At 40.7% G+C, this 17,995-nt stretch overlaps 1 protein-coding gene across 4 annotated transcripts in view; it reads right to left on the bottom strand.

Annotated features, from left to right (window-relative positions):
- Positions 1-17,475, bottom strand: part of GIGYF2 (GRB10 interacting GYF protein 2) — a 147,851-nt gene extending 130,376 nt beyond the window's left edge. For 3 of the 4 annotated variants that reach the window (XM_059393727.1, XM_059393729.1, XM_059393730.1), the window contains exons 1-2: positions 17,389-17,475; positions 12,192-12,257 (exon numbers count right to left, since the gene is read on the bottom strand). The gene's annotated coding sequence lies outside the window, so the exon portion shown is untranslated. Of the gene's footprint in view, positions 1-2,492; positions 2,571-12,191; positions 12,258-17,388 lie in introns of all 4 variants that reach the window. The other variant, XM_059393728.1, reaches the window with a different exon arrangement.
- Between the last annotated feature and the right edge of the window lie 520 nt (positions 17,476-17,995).

Genomic DNA, 17,995 nt, shown 5'->3' with positions numbered 1-17,995 from the left:
CCCCCAAGTTATGGCAAATCTGGGATGAAGTCCAGGCTGTACTATCCACATCTGACAAAGACTACCAGAATGAACGCATGAGAAACTGAAACTCCCCCCACATTTCCTTAACTCCATTTCCCCAAAAGCAGAAAAAAGAGCTACTCTTCTAGCACTCCTCACACACACAGTCTCAAATAAATGAATAGTTCTACCCCCATTCCAGCAGCAAGCTATTTTTACCTTAGTCAGATCTGGATTAAGATAACACAAGATTAATAACTTCATTAGTGCAAATTAGTTCAACCACTTCAGAAAACAGTCTGGCAATATCTTCAAAATCTCAATATATGCCTACACCATAATGCCATAATGCCATAATCCCATAATGCACTGCTAGATATATATTCAAGGGAAATTTTTACCAAAAGACAAAGATAAGATATTCACAGTAGCTTTATTCATAATTACTAAAAACTGACATTTGGCTACTGTGTTCATCACCACAAATGATCATCCACAGATGAACGAATAAACAAACTACAGTGGAGCTTCAAGGAGAAGGTGGTATGCAAAGAGAGCACTGAAGCTCTGCACCCACTCCCACATACCTGCCCTCTGCATCTCTTCCATCTGACTATTACTAAGTTAGGTAACATCATTAACACTAAAACAAATGGACGCCATGTGCCTCCTGGCGTGATGCAATGAGAAGAACACAGCAGTATCTGTTACATTCCTGACAATAATGCATAAACTGAAGCTCATCTTGAAAGAACATCAGATATACCCAACCTGATAGACACAAAATCAATTAACTATACTCTCCAAAAATATCAGTCATAAGAGTCAAAAAAAAAAAAACAAGGGGTGCCTGGGTAGCTCAGTGGGTTACGCCTCTGCCTTCGGCTCAGGTCATGGTCTTGGAGTCCTGGGATAGAGTCCGGGATCAGGCTCTCTGCTCAGCGGGGAGCCTGCTTCCCCTTTTCTCTCTGCCTGCCCCTCTGCCTACTTGTGATCTCTCTCCCTCTGTCAAATAAATAAATAAAATCTTTTAAAAAAACAAAATAAAAAACAAAAAACAAACAAAAAAACTGAAGAATCATCCCAGATTAAGGGAGACTTAGAGATATAAAGACCAAGTGCCTGTATGATTCTTAACTTCATCTTGAAACAAGAAAAATTATGCTATAAGAAACATTAAAGAGACAACTATTAACTTGAATAAGAGTCATGGGTTAGGTAATAATACTATATTAATGTTAATTATGACTGAAATTTATACTGTGATTATGTAGGAAAATATTCTTATTCCTAGAAAATAACATTGAAGGGGCACCTGCATGGCTCACTTGGTTCAGTGTCTGCCTTCGGCTCAGGTGGCAATTGTAGGGTCCTGGGGTTGAGCACCACACTGGGCTCCCTGCTCAGTGGGGAGTCTGCTTCTCCCACTCCCTCTACCTCCCCACCACTTGGGCACGTACCTGGGCATGTGCTCTCTTTCTCTCAAATAAATAAAATCTTAAAAAGAAAAACAGAGGGCACCTGGGTGGCTCAGTGGGTTAAACCCTCTGCCTTCAGCTCTGGTCATGATCTCAGGGTCCTGGGATCGAGCCCCATGTCATGCTCTCTGCTCAGTAGAGAGCCTGCTTCCCTTTCTCTCTGCCTACCTCTCTGCCTACTTGTGATCTCTGTCTGTAAAATAAATAAAATCTTAAAAAAGAAAGAAAAGAAAAAGAAAAACAGAAAATAACATTGAACGCCTTCAGCTCAGGTCATGCATGATCCCAGTGTGCTGGAATGGAGCCCTCCCCTCTCCCTCTGTGTCCTCCCCTCCGTTCGTGCTCACACATGCATTCTCTCACTCTCAAATAAGTAAATAAAATCTTTAAATTTTAAATCTTTAAATTAAAAAAAAAATTTTTTTTAATTTATTCGACAGAGATCACAAGTAGGCAGAGACAGAGAGGAGGAAGCAGGCTCCCTGTGGAGCTGAGAGCCAGACGTGGGGCTGAGCCAAAGGGAGAGGCTTTAACCCACTGAGCCACCCAGGTACCCCCCCAAAAAAATTTTTTTAAGTTAATTTTAAGATTTTTATTTATTTGAGAAAGAGAGAGAGGGGGAGATAGAGAAGCAGGCTCCCTGCCAAGCAAAAAGTCCAATATGGGGCTCAACCCCAGGACCCTGGGATCATGACCTGAGCCAAAGGCAGACGCTTAACCAACTGAGCCACCCAGGCGCCCCTAAAGTCAGTTTCTTTTTGAACATTAACTTCAGTTTAAAAAACAATTTTAAGGGACACATGGGTGGCTTAGTCGTTAAGCGTCTGCCTTTTGCCCTGGTCATGATCCCAGGACCTAGAACTGAGCCCTGTATCTGGCTCCCTGCCCAGCACAAAGGCTGCTTCTCCCTATCCCATACCCCCTGCTTCTGTTCCCTCTCTCTCGCCATGTCTCTCTATCAAATAAATAAAATCTTAAAAAAAAAAAAAAAATTTTTTTTTAAGGGAGTACCTGACAGGTTCAGTCAGTGAAGTATGCAACTCGATCTCAGGGTTGTGAACTCAAGCCTCACGTTGGGTGTAGACATTACTAAAAAAAAAAAAAAAAAACTTAAAAAATATTTTAGGGGCACCTGGGTGGCTCAGTCGTTAAGTGTCTGCCTTCAGCTCAGGTCACGATCCCAGGGTCCTGGGATCAAGCCCTGCATCAGGCTCTCTGCTCAGCGAGAAGCCTGCTTGTGTTCCCGCTCTCACTGTGTCTCTGTCAAATAAATAAAATCTTCTTTAAAAAAAATTTTTTTAAGGTACAAAAATAAAAGGAAACTCTACTCCCACCTATTATAACAGAAAACACTTTTTCCTTTTGCACCCATCTGATCTTCATTTTTAAACATGCAAAATTTTTTTAAGTGGACTCCATGCCCAACATGGGCTTGAAATCACAACTCTGAGATCGAAAGTTGAATGCTCTGATTGAGCCAGCAGGTACCCTAACATGCAAACATCTTAAGATCTTATTTAGTTATTTGAGAGAGAGATAGCAAGAGAGCACAAGCAGGGGGAGAGGGAGAGGGACAAGCAGACTCCCCAATGAGCACAGAGCCCAATGCCCGGCCTGATTCCAGGCCCCCAAGATCATAAACTGAGCTGAAGTCAAATGCTTAACTAACTGAGCCACCAAGGAACCCCAAATTGCAAACATTTTTCAACCTTTTAAAAATATACATTTACTGGGGCGCCTCAGTGGCTCAGTGGGTTAAAGCCTCTGCCTTCGGCTTGGGTCATGATCCCACGGTCCTGGGATTGAGCCCCACGTCACGATCTCTACTCCACAGAGAGCCTGCTTCCTCCTCTCTCTCTCTGCCTGCCTCTCTGACTACTTGTGATCTCTGTCAAATAAATAAATAAATAAATACATTTACTGATGTATAAATACATTTATAGATGACAAAACTTAAACACATTTACTGATGACAAAACTTCATGAAGCAAAATTAGACTTCAATTATTCATTTTATTACTAGACAGTTAACCCTAGGAAAAGGAACAAAGAATTTTTTTCTGAGAAAGTGATAAAAAGTCAAAAGAATTATCTACATCTATCTGGACCACACATTATATATGAGACTTTGCAAAATACTATTTATTTCTCTCTTTTTATGGCACATGTTCAAAAAAAATTATAGATGTTCTACTGACTTTTCTCCTCACCCTAAAAGAAATTTAAATTCCTGATACACAGTGTTGTGACAAGCACTGTTATCCAGCAAAATATGAATCACTCACTACCCATGCCATGAAACTAAGGTTAGCTTTATGCCTAACAACCCCAAAGCAAAAACAACCCAAATGTTTATCCAAAGATGAATGGATAAACAAATCCTGTAGTAGTCACACCCAATATCCTCAGCAACAAAAAGCTAATTACTGATACATGCAGCAACATGAATGAACCAGACATTATGCTGAGCAAAAAAAGCCAGACCCAAAAAGAATACATACGGAATAATTCCATTTATGTAAAATCCTAGAAGAACCAAAATTAATCTAGTCACAGAAAACAGATTCAGTAGTGGGGGAGAAAAAATGACTATAAAAAGAAGACGACTTCTACAGGTGATGGAAATGTTATATATCTTAATTGTGGTGATGGCTACACAGGTACATACATTTATCAATATTCATCAAAATGTACACTTAATATGGAGTGTACTTAAAACAAAGGCATTTTATTCTATGTAAGTTATACTTAAAAAAAAAGGTGAATTTTAAAAAGACTAATAAGCTTATTAAAAATAGACTGCCTCCCTGAGAGAATAATACATTCCATGATTAACATTTTATATTTCTTTTACATTAAATCATCCTTTTTTTCAAAAAAGATTTTATTTATTTATTTGACAGAGATCACAAGTAGGCAGAGAGGCAGGCAGAGAGAGAGGGGGAAGCAGGCTCCCTGCTGAGCATGACCCTGAGATCATGACCTGAGCCAAAGGCAGAGACTTAACCCACTGAGCCACCCAGACGCCCCCAAAATCATCCTTCTTTAAATTGATTGAAATAAACATTAGGGACACTTAGTTGGCTCAGTCAGTGGAGCACGCAACTCTTGATCCCACGGTTGTAAGTTCAAGCCCCACACTGGGTGTAGAGATTACTTAAAAATAAGATCTTGGGACGCCTGGGTGGCTCAGTTGGTTGAGCAGCAGCCTTCGGCTCAAGTCATGATCCCAGGGTCCTGGGATCGAGTCCCACATCGGGCTCCTTGCTCCACAGGGAGCCTGCTTCTTCCTCTGACTCTGCCTGCCACTCTGTCTGCCTGTGCTCGCTCTCTCTCTCTGAAAAATAAATAAATAAAATCTTAAAAAAAAAATAATAAGATCTTAAAAAAATAAAATTTTTGATAAAATTTAAAACTAAGGAAGAATGTCTAGAACTGTGCTATCTTACATAGCACCTTTTTGCCGCAGGTGGCTATATTTAAAATTAGTAAAATTTAATTCAGGCTCCTCAAGGGGAAAGAGAAAAGAGTGACTTTATAGTGGACAAACCTGACAAATCAAAGTCAACCATACATCAAGGTAACATTAACAGTGATAAATCATACTGATAGTATGTGCCTTTAAATGACTCAATGAAAATGGCACTTACAGGGCACCTGGCTCAGTGGGTAAAGCCTCTCCCTACAGCTCAGGTTATGATCTCAGGGTTCTGGGATCAAGCCCCACATCAAGCTCTCTGCTCAGCAGGGAGTGGCTTCCCCCTCTCTCTCTGCCTGCCTCTCTGCCTACTTGTGAGGTCTCTCTGTCAAATAAATAAATAAAATCTTTTTTAAAAAAAGAAAATGGCATTTTGCTTCTATGGTCTTCTTCCCCAAGATCTTAACCCCACTCTTATCATGAAAAAAAACATCTAAATTCCAATGGAGAGGCATTCTACAAACACACTTGACCAGTAACGCCTCAAAACTGTCAATACTGTTAAAAACAGGGAAATCTGAAAATTTTTCACAGCCAAGAGGACCCTATGGATACATCGGGCTCTCTGCTCAGCAGGGAGCTTGCTTCCCCCTCTCTCTCTGCCTGCCTCCCCTTCTCTCTCTCTGCCTGCCTCTCTGCCTACTTGTGATCTCTCTCTCTGTGTCAAATAAATAAAATATTTTTTTAAAATAAAATAAAATAAAAATAAAGATTTTATTTATTTGTCAGAAAGAGAGAGAGAGGTGGGGACAAGCAAGGGGGAAGGCCAGAGAAGAGGGAGAAGCAGGCTAAGGAATTTGATGTGGGACTCGATCCCAGGACACTGGGATCATGACCTGAGCCAAAGACAGATGCTTAACCAACTGAGCCACCCAGACATCCCTAAATACTTACAAATAAAATAAAAACTATCATTTTTTTAAAAAAGACTACTATAAAAATAAGGTAATAACTCAAGAGTTTTGTAGACTTAAAAAAATGCAACTTTGCTCCTCAATCACACTAACCACATTTCAGGTGCTCAAAAGTCGTAAGCAGCTAATGTCTACTAATATTTGATAGTACAGATTTACAGAACATTGCCATCATAGCAGAAAGTTTTTAAGATAGCGCTGACATAGAAGACTGATTTTATAGGACTACTAAAGAGAACTATTTTATAACTAATCACAACTTATGAACAAATCCGTATCTATCCAGCACAAAAAACCCTCACTGAAATCTAAAAAAAACTTCAATGATATATTTACTCCAGTTTCTATTTCAAACTATTACTTATTTTTCTAATGCTTTAAAAAACAAAAACTAGGGGCGCCTGGGTGGCTCAGTGGGTTGGGCCTCTGCCTTCGGCTCAGGTCATGATCTCAGGTTCCTGGGATCGAGCCCCGAGTCAGGCTCTCTGCTTGGCGGGGAGCCTGCTTCCCCCACTCTCTCTGCCTGCCCCTCTGCTTACTTGTGCTCTCTGTCAAATAAATTAAAAAAAATAATAATAACAAATAAAAATAAACCCTATGTATCATATGTAAATAGGACATTGAAAACTGTTCCATTTCCAAGAGTAGCAATTCAAGGTAAAGTCTTCTGAAACTCATTCAAGGTATTCATAATGTCAAAACTATTATTTTAACAATACTAAGATATTATTTGCACTTTTCAGTGCTGGCACTGCACTGATCATGCAAAGCAGTCGAAGAGAAAATGACACCCAGACCCCAGTATTTAGCAGGTATTTTTTCAAAAATGAACAAATTGACACTGTCACTTCAAAAACAAAACAAAAACAAAAAATATTGTACTTGTTGCCAATAATAAAATTTGAGCTTTTCGGAATTTTGGAAAACTATTCACCACCATGAGTTTGATGGGTTTTCCAGTACTGAAGACTTTCCCAATAATTAAAGGCTTTCCTGATGGGTAATGATTTATATGAATGCATTTTTTGATATTGTGTTATATAAAATATTCCTTTAAGGTGGGAAACAGACCAATGCTTTTTAATGTAACAAAATATAAAAGGTGCATTGATATAATTCAAATTTCATGTTGCAACTAACCTTTAAAAACTACTACCTGTCCAATTTTGGTGTACAAAGAGTATCTGCAATTACTGGAAAAGCTCCTAAAATATTCCCCCCTTTTCCAACTAAATACATATTTCTGTGAGGATGAATGTCCTTCCTATACTTCAACCAAAGTAATAAACAGCAACTGACTGAACACAGAAGCAGATACAAGAATGCAGCTGCCTTTGGGGCGCCTGGGTGGCTCAGTGGGTTAAGCCGCTGCCTTCGGCTCAGGTCATAATCTCAAGGTCCTGGGATAGAGTCCCCCAACGGGCTCTCTGCTCAACAGGGAGCCTACTTCCTGCTCTCTCTCTGCCTGCCTCTCTGCCTACTTCTAATCTCTCTCTGTCAAATAAATAAAATCTTTAAAAAAAGAATTCAGCTGCCTTCCATGAAGACATAAAAGCATTTTGCAAGAAGTTTGTAAAGCCATGATACTCTTTTCACCAAACTTAAAAATATTTTAGTAAATGGGTGTTTTGGGGATGCCTGAGTGGCTCAGTCGGTTATGATCCCAGGTCATGATCCCAGCACCCTGGGATAGAGTCCCACATCAGGCTCTTAGCTCGAAGGGAGCCTGCTTCTCCCTCTGCCTGCCATTCTGCCTGCCTGTGCGCGCGCGCGCGCTCTCTCTCTGATAAATAAATAAATAAATACTTTTTTTTGAAATGGGTGTTTTTCATTAAAAATATATTTATAGGGGCGCCTGGGTAGCTCAGTTAAGCGCCTGCTTTCAGCTTGGGTTGGGATCCCAGGGTCCTAGGATAGAGCTAGAGCCCCACACTGGGCTCCCTACTAGGCAGGAAGCCTGCTTCTCCCTCTGCCTCTACGCCCTGCTTGGGTTCCCTCTTTCACTGTGTCTCCCTCTGTCAAATAAATAAATAAAATCTTTAATAAAAATAAAAATATATTTATGTTAACATGTAAAGAGATTACCATTACTTTTAAATGAAGAAATCATTTTAAATTTTTCAACATAATACAGACACACAAAACTAAAATCAAAAACTCTCTGGGGTACTCTACCTTTTAAAAGGATAAAGGAGGGACGCCTGGGTGGCTCAGTGAATTAAAGCCTCTGCCTTCGGCTTAGGTCATGATCCCAGGGTCCTGGGATCGAGCCCCGCATTGGGCTCTCTGCTTGGTGGAGAGCCTGCTTTCTCCTCTATCTGCCTGCCTCTCTGCCTACTTGTGATCTCTGTCAAATAAATAAATAAAATCTTTTTTAAAATAAAAAATAAAAGGATAAAGAAGACCTAAGAGCAAAAAGTTGAGAATCCCTATCTCAGAGAAAAAGGAAAAAAAAAAAGACAAAAGAAATATATAAATTAACTTAGGACAAACATACATATCCTGAAAAGCATTATCAAGGGGCATAAAATACCACTGACAACAAGAACACCAACATTCAAAATGCAACACTTACTTAAAAAGTATCTAGGTCTCAAAAATGTATCCCCCCCCCCCCCCCGCAAAAAATAAAAATAAATGTATCTTTTCCAAAGACAGAGAGACTTTTCACATTTTGAAATTTACTTATATCATTTTCTGATTGACTCTGCCACTGGGCTATAAGCCCCATGAAGATAGGTCCTTGTGTGTTTTGCTCACCACTATGGCTAGCCCAGGACTCATCACAAAGCAGCTATTCAAATATTTGTTGGCTGGAGAACAAAACAAAAAAGACTTACAAAGAAAACTCGCTGATGTCTCTATTCAGATTACAAAGATGAAATTTTATAATCAAAATGTACCTATTTACATAGCAATAACAATCATAAAAGCTACCATCTATTGAGAGCCCATTTACTGGGTGCCAGGCATTACACAGGGCATTTAGACTCTTAACTCACAACCATTATAGGATATACTTTACAGATAAGGGAAATAAGGCTACAAGAGGTTACCTTATTTACCTCAAGTTACAAGTAATAAATTAACAGAAAATTAAACCTACATTTCACTGCCCTTTTTAAGATTTTATTTATTTATTTGACAGAGAGAGACAGCAAGAGAGGGAACAGAAGCAGGAGGAGTGGGAGAGAGAGAAAGCAGGCTTCCTGCTGAGCAGGGACCAGGATGCGGGGTTTTGATGTGGGGCTTTATCCCAGGCACCTGGGATCATTATGGTAGTTGAAGGCAGATGTTAATAACTGAGCCACCCAGGCGTCCCCATTACAATGCTTTAAAAGGCTACAAACTTTTAACTAAGTAATGATACAGTGCTCGATACTGCTTGATTACATTTTCCTTTTTCCTCTATTTCCAAATTTCAGAGGAATTAATTTTGTGGAAGTCACTTTTTCTCCTTTTCCCAATCTCCCACTCTGTTCCACTATTCTTCAACTTCTAACCCTCTGCATCACTCAATTAAGCAATATAGTAAGCCCTCCGGGTAGGGAAGAGAACCGATCCTCCTAAAATACTATCAGAAACTTCATTAACAATGGCGGAGGGACCCCTGGGATGGCTCAGTCCCTTAAGCGTCTGCCTCTGGCTCAGGTCATGATCCCAGGGTTCTAGGATGGACAGAGTCCTGTATAGGGCTTCCTGCTCAGCAGGGAGCCAATTTCTCCTTCTGCATGCCACCCCCCCCTGCTTGTACAGGCTCTCTCTTTCTCTGTGTCAAATAAATAAAATCTTTAAAAAAAAAAAATGGTAGAAATAGTTTCAAAGACTAAAGAATAGTGTCAGATTACAAAACATAAAGTAAAGCTCTCTGACCCACTGATCTACAGGATGGCCTCATATCCAGTCCCTCAACTGACCATGGTTTGGACGGTATCACCTCAATTCTCAAGTTGCTAATCATGAGAGCCCCTGGATGTGACCATGCCTTCAAGGCCTGAGCCATGATTTACCATTAGAAAGTTCCAGGACAGCACCTCTGCCAATTCCTGTCAGTAACCACAACCAAAGAACCAATACAGAAGAGACCAGAGTCCCCAAGACTTTCTCCAGGGCCAGGACAACTTGAATAAAAGGTGCTTTGTTCCCAAAGAACATACTGGCCACGATATCACAGTAAGAAGAAAATCTGTTAACTGTCATTCTCTCCATAGCTTCTGAACAATATGTAAACATTTCTAGTTTTTCCCCTTTTGGTGAAAGAACAACAAAATTAGCAACTGATAAACTATTCCGGAAAAAATTACAACACCACAAACATTACCATGTCATTTGATAATCTCATCAACAAGCCAATGTTTTTCAGAGAGGAATCCCCAGAGCCTGTGGAAGTTTTACACAGATTGTGTGGAAATCTTTTTAAACCGCAGAAAGCCTTAACTCAATTAGCCTGAATATACCTTACCTCAAAATCCAAATTAAAGAAAACATACAATATAAGAGAAGACTATTCTACCTTAAAAATGAACTCAGCTGCAATCTGCTAAAGAAACCCTGGCTGAAAAAAAGTATCAGAAGAAGTCACATCCGTGGCCTGTCATTGGATACATACTCTATAATACATAACTTTTATTAGTAATCCCTAGGCTTTGCATCAAAAATCTCAATATACCAACACACTAACAAGATTTAAGTCATAAAAAAAAATTAGATATCACCAAGTACATACAAGCTATAAACAAAAATAAACAGGGCTTCAAAATGCTCCATTAAAAAAAACTTCAGTATTACCTAGTAATTCTAAAATACAAAAACACGTCAATACAAAAGTTTATACTATATCTCACCAATTCTTTCTCAACAGTGAAAAATCCCTGCTATAATTCAAATAATGTGAATACATGTTCACATGTAGGAAGGCCCACCCTTGGGCGCCTGGATGGCTTAGACAGTTGGGGATCTGCTTTCCACTCAGGTCATGATCCTAGGGTCCTGGGATCAAGCCCCGCATTGGGCTCTCTGATCATCGGGGAGTCTGCTTCTCCCTCTCCCTCTGCTGCTCCCCCTGCTTGTGCTTTCTCTCGCTCTCTCAAATAAACAAATGGAATCAAGGAAGGAAGGAAGGAAGGAAGGAAGGAGGGGAGGAAGGAAGGAGGGAAGGAAGGAAGGAAAAAAGAAAAGAAAGAAAGAAAGAAAGAAAGAAAGACAGACCCAGTCTTCAAACTCTCCATGGCTTCCTAATACTCCAGGGTGCTTAATACTATAAAAAGTACCCAGAAATTAAAATTTATAAAAGTGATCAATAAAAAATAATCAATGAATTTTTCCAAAAACCAAGTCTCTCACTTTCTTATGTTCATTTGCTAAACTTTTATCACAAACACTCCTCTGAACCCCTAAATCAAAAACATTTGTTAAAATATTGCACTAGAAAGTTCAAACAAGAATGCTCAGTGAGACCTACTGGGCCTCACTGACCAAAAGATAAGCATATACTTGAACTCTTCAGGACATATTAACTGAAACTGCCAACCTAACTACAGGAAATTTTTCTAGGAAAGGAAAAACATCCAGAAGGTTCTGTGGGTTTCAACCTAGAAGAGCCAGCACTACAACTTCTCTGAGACCTGCATCCACTCATAGAAGTGAGATTTTTCAACTACATTTGTATCTCCAGACTCCAACCCTAAGGCCATACTAACTGGACCAATAATAGAGAACTGAACAAACTTCAACCAATCAAGTTTTCTCTCCCAGGAATCATGCAACATGGGCAATGAGCTAGTAACCAGCTGGCTAGTGGCACTAAAGCTTGAGTTCATATGTGGCTCCAGGAATAAAGTGGTGATTTTCTTCCCATGTGTTAAAGCAGAAAAAGGCCAGTTTGTGAAAAGACAATTAAAGCAGGCTAAAAAGAGACAAGAGAGGACAATGACTAGCCAGCAGAGAGTTAAGTACTATCCAGACTGTCTTGGCTCCTGAATGTTTTCCAGTTTCTGGTTTGTGTCCTTCATGAAAGCCAACAGTCCTAGGGTTCTTTAAGATACCTCCTTTTTCCTGACCCCAAAGCATTCTTTTTCCTGCTTCACACCATCAGAAAATCATTACAACAGTTTAAGACAAAAATTCCATACCAGGATCAGTGCAGAAAGGGCATGATTATTCTTACGGTTCATAAAAAATCTGAGCAGTACCTGAGAAGTTGTTTTTATCACTATCTATAACCTCAGGAAAATACATAGGGCAAAAACCCCTGAAATGTTAAATGCAAAAATTATGTTTATATAAGCCCTCAGCTCTGTGCTTCCCTTCAACACTCACCTGTTCAAAAGTTCTGCTGGTTCACAGCAGGAGGTGTGAGCAGATTTTGTTCAGGTCCTTTTAACACTGCAAATAAGAAAAGTATTAAAATAATTGACCCAAGAATCAATCTCTTAGAAAACTTTAAGAACATAATTTCTTATCATGAATAGTTTTACAGGAAAAGTTCCAAACCTGGTTATAATATTAGAATCAACATTATGTGCTTATAAACTGCCACTTTCCTAACATTTTTAAAGGTTTTCTCTCAGTAGCTCTGGAATGGGACTAAAAAACACGTTTTTAACAAAAGTTCTAAGTGATTCAGATGAAGCTAACAAATGAGGGTTTAGGAAATACAGGGTTTAGGAAAGTGATTACTTAGGGTTTTCATTCAAAACCACATTACAGGGCTTTGGTATTAATTTTTAAGCATACCTGATAGAAAAAATGACAGCCAGCAACACAATAATACAGGTTGTATCCTATGCAAATAATCAGGGACCCCAAGAAATATAACCACTGCCAAAATGCCCAAGGAGGAAAGCTCCAGGTGTGCTTTCCGATGCAAAAATCACAACTTCTTTTAAGGCTCTACTGAGACAACATCTTAAAAATCCACAGGACATTGATATTTCAAGTGACAAGGAGTGGACTGAAACAGTAGCTTCAAGTGGTTTCTCAGATAAAATCAAATAATGCTTTGAATGCTGCTATGAGTCAAAAAACAATAATTACAAATTAAAGTTGATAATTTTATTAACAGCAAAAAAGCACTGTAAGCCAAGTCTGCCTTTTGATTTAATTTTTCAAAAAAAGCAGCCATGTTATTATAATGTCCAAAAGGTCAATCAACTTCATGCACTTAAGTCTATTCTTATAAGGGCAGGCAAAGGAAAAGAGGGGAAGAACTAGGTAATAAAGTTCTCTAGGCCTAACTCAAGAGAACAAGCTCAAGAGTATCCCCCATTACACATATAAATTAAGTTCAAGTTCTTTGTAGTTAATGAAACTCTGTGGTTAACAAGAAAATATAATATTGTGTACTTTAATTACCTGAAGCAGATAGGTACATAACAGATTGAAAATATTTTTATAAACTTAATTGTGGCCACTTAAGGGAGGTTTTTCAAACCTCCTCCATCTCCTCCCTCAACCTCACACAAAAAATTATGAGCAATTCAGGGTGCCTGGCTGGCTCAGTTGGTAGAACACACTGTGACTCTTGATCTTGGGGTCATGAGTTCAAGCCCCAAATTGGGCACAGAGCTTACTTAAAAATATATACACACTCGGGGCACCTGGGTGGCTTAGTCGGTTAAGCATCTGCCTTCAGCTCGGGTCATGATCTCAGGGTCCTGGGATCGAGCCCCACATCAGGCTCCCTGCTCGGTGGGGAGCCTGCTTCTCCCTCTCCCACTCCTCCTACTTGTGTTCCCTCTCTCTGTGTCTCTCTGTCAAATAAATAAATAAAATCTTAAAAAACAAAAAATATATATATACACACATATATGTGTGTGTGTATATATATTCATATATGTGTGTGTGTATATACACATATACATGGGCAATTCAACAAAGGTATCATTCTGCATTCCTGTATAATTAATTAATCTACTATATTTCTCAGTCGCCTTCATAAAAAATGAAAAAATGCTAATCAGGTCAAGAAATATTAGGACTCTGTAAGTAAGCTTGCCTATGGAGTGAAAATCTACTTATATTTTTAAAAATGTAGCTTTTCAAGACATTAAAAATGAGTGAAAATCCTAGAACTTTATCACCATAAAATCCTAGGAGGGTTAAAAGGGGAAAAAAAGGTTTGGGTTCAGAGTTTTACAACGATGACCAAATAACGTTAAGGCAATTCAAACTGCTAAAGGAAAATGGACACTTAACTTGCCTCTAAAATACCCGGATTAACACCAACATAGGCTGTAGATTCAACCTAATGAGACTGGTCCCACTATAATCTATAAGAAATAGAATAAAACATAAAGTACTGAAAATTTAATTAGCAAGAGATAATGGAGAACTACAAATCAAGTCAGTCTTTGAAAATTGCACAAATCAAAGATCTTTTTTAGAATGACAAGGGTAAAAGGGACAGGAATAATCTTTTCATCCAAAGGTCCTTCCAGACAACAATCACTATCAGCAGTGTCATCTTCCAGTGTGAAAGTCAACACATACACACACACACAAAAAGACACATGAAGTATGAAAATGCAGAGTCATGAGAACAAATGAGCTGATCCGACATCAAAGAATACGGAAATGTCATTTCAAAAATTCAATGAAGGAACAAGAAGGAAAAAGGCAATTCGTTAAGATACCACTTCATCCCTATCACTGCTATGTCTCCTTTTAGACAAGGAGCTCCACTCACACCCTGAAGCTGTAATTCCTCTCCTCATGAGTTTCAAGCAAGCTATGACAAATTATTTTTCATATATGCAACTTGACTCACCAGCAAAAGCATTTCAAAACCAAGATATTAAATTCCTCAGGTGAATTAAAACGAAAGAAAACATTTTTGAAAGCTCAGTAATAAGCATATGGAGATAAACTGGAGGGGAATCGGAAAAAAATTTCTTTCCATAGAAAAAAGCCTATTAGGTATCAAAGAACTGGAGAACGAATCTGAAAAGTAAAAGTGGAGAAATAACTCAGCACAAAAAGTTCTACAGATGTAAAATGTTACAAAAGACATACAAACAAATTAGTGAAAGAGACCCTGAGAAATTAAACTCGGCTGGGCAGAACAGAATTAAGAGAAATTCTCAATTCTTATTAATCAGATTAAGAACAATGTAAATTAATTTGATGATGCAATCATTCTTCAGGTTATATTTCTTAATGGTGTGTCTAAACTTCAAAGCAAATTAATTTCCTTACATTTTCAAATATTCAGAAGTATTCCAAAGAGTCCCTTCTTTGAAAACAATTCTTTTAGGCAGTTTATCATCCATCTCATTTAAAAAGTTTAACAACGATATTTCATGACAATTTTCTGAGATATGTTATATGAACAGCCCGAATTTTTCCAAACTGGGGTGGAGTGTGTGTCATACAGAAAGAAGAGGATCTGGGCATACTGGCCTAAATCTCCAGAATTTGATCTCCCTTTCTAACAGTCACAAGAGGTGCAGAAAAAATTTCTAAGTCCCTGACTAAATAACTGAATAACCCCTCTCATCTTAGTTCCCATGAGTAGGGTACACATATTCTACTAGCCTCCCTCAACCTTGTGCCTCTCTGGCCAAGCTAGCCTCCATATTTTCCCCAGCACCTGACCTGCTCCCACCTCAGTTTTTGCCTCAGTATCTTTGCCCTAGCTTTCCTAGCCTGGAGCATTCCTTCTCCATATAGCTACAGGAATAGCTCCTCAACCAGTATCAGGTCCTTCCTCAAACATAAGCTTCTCTATACAGCCTTCCCAGAGCTCTCTACTTAAAATTAACACCACCACCCCCAAATTAACCCCCAAATCCCTATAATCTTATTCCCCTGTCTCATTTTTTCCCCCACATTATTTACCACAACACTATATATTTCACCTAAGGTTTTACTTGTGTAGAAATCAGTTCCACTGAGAAAGGAATTTTTGGTCTGTTTTGTTCCCAGCACCCAACCGTGTAATAGTTTCAACAGTTGTCACATAAATGAATGAATGAATGAATGCATGGAAGTACATAGTCCCTTCTGCATCCTCAGCCTTCAACTCTAAAACGCTCTGTCAAGTATAGATAAGGTGTAAAACCATTTCTTTTCCTATAAATCACCACCATTACCAGTGTACTTCTTGGTGTTAAATGTAAAGAACTGTGTGACATTTTTCCAGATGCCCGCAACTTCTAAATTTTTTTCCTAGTGTCCTCTACTGATGTCAACATCTGATGCAACAGAAAAGTACATATTCCATCCAGTTTGAGCACTCCAAAATCTGGCACACTAATTGGTAAAACACATAAAATCATCAATGAAAGACAGAACACATTTATGCTCTAACCAAAATGGGCAAACTCTGTAAGGCTAGAACTGCAAATATTAGATGGATGAAAGTTAATGTACCAAAACGAAAGACAAGAGAAAATTGTTTTAAATCTAAGAAGTCATTAGATTCTAAAAAGGAAACACTACAGGAGAGAATGTCTTCCCCGAACATAATACTGGGAATCCAAACCGCCTAAAATTCAAGATACGGAACACTGGGTAAGAAACCTGTTCACAGGTTTTCACCCCATCCTCCATTTCTTCTAAGTTTAATTGTAATACTTACCTTCCTTACAGAGAAACTAGGTGTGCTTAAGTGCTCTGACTTTAAGGGAAAGGAAAAAAACAAAAACACAGAGCTACATAAATGCAGATCAACGTTATTGCTTCCCAAACACGATCATACAAGCTGCTTCTTTCATACACCCTTCTGTGGTAGAAAACATAAATCTGATTTATGTTTCAGTCACAGAACTGAAGTATTCAAAGTGCTTCGTGGGAAACTGCTGATATGTAAAGACTAATGTCCATTTCAACCTGACGTGAATGTTCGGGTTCCAAAGCTGCCTCGGGCTCGACTTTCCCGACCTCGGTCCCAGGTTCAGATCATGACTCCACCTTGTCTCAGGCCTGGTCCAGACCCAGTCCTTTCGCCATGGAAGGAGTCTCCCCAGTGCAGACGCTCGGTCAGGAAGGCAAAGGCGCACCTCCCGGAGGCCAGGTGTGGGGAGGAGGGCCGGCCGAAGCAGCTGTCCGGCCGAAGCAGCTGTTACCCGGGACACCCCCGGCTGCGCGGGTGGCCGGCCCGAGAAGCAGGTAGCAGAAGGCAAACCCTCTGGCCCTGAGCAAATCGGCCTGACACTGCCCACCCCACCACCCTCTTCCCCTCCTCGACTCCCCCTGCGATGCCAACGGGCCCTGGAGGAGGGGGCTCCCCGGTTAGGCGGCCGAGACGCGCCCGGGCCCGGCATGTCCCCCGCCAGGGAGGAGGCTCCCTCCGGGCCCGCACCTGACCTGTCCCCTCGCCTGACGCCCGAGCCGACCGCGGCCACTGCCGGGGAGGCCTGTGGGTGTCCATGCGGCTGGGCCGGGTCAGGCCGGAGCGGCGAGGACGCGAGCGCGGGTGGGAGGCCCTGACGGCTCCGTGTGGGGTGGCGGGAGACCGCTGAGTTGGGGCGCGGAGCGGAGCCGGGCAAGGGAGTAAGACGGAGTGGCTGATTACCTGCGGTCCGGGACAGGGAGTCTCTCAGAACCCAAGTCAGTCCTCAGCCTCAACAACACAAGATGGCCGACACGTCGCCACGCACATCACGTGACAGCGCGCCCGCTCCGTCACGCCCCTTGCTCCGCCCCCGCCCCGCCTCGCCTCCCTACCCGCTCTTCCAGCCTCCCACGACATCCTTCCTTTCCGCTGCCTTCCGCCCCTATTCTCCGGACACGCCCCTACCCGAGCCCCGGATGCCAGGCTGGGAGAGGGCGGGGCCGCAGCAGGGCGCAGGCGCCTATGGGTGCCTGAGATGGGGCTCCCTGCCTGCCCTTGAGTTGAGTAGAGTTTGTGTCCAGAGTTGGACTCTGGCCAGACGCCCTGTGACTCACCGTCCTATGCACCCAATCCAGATCCCTTTCGCTGTTCAAAAAGCTCTTCATCAATTACGAGCTGATCTTCAACACTAGAACTTTTTCACCCAGCATTTTCCTGCCCGTTTACCATCCTAGGGAAAAGGGGGAAACGACGAAAGCTGAAATTGAAAGTGTCTCTACTTGTTAACGGTTCTGGTAGAACTGGGATCTCATTCTAGAGTCTTGAAATAGGACAGCTGAGAAGGACC

This window comes from Mustela nigripes, chromosome 3 (assembly GCF_022355385.1).
Source record: "Mustela nigripes isolate SB6536 chromosome 3, MUSNIG.SB6536, whole genome shotgun sequence".
Lineage (NCBI taxonomy): Eukaryota > Metazoa > Chordata > Mammalia > Carnivora > Mustelidae > Mustela > Mustela nigripes.
Note: the sequence above shows the minus strand (reverse complement) of the source record. Positions and strands in the feature narration are given on the sequence as shown.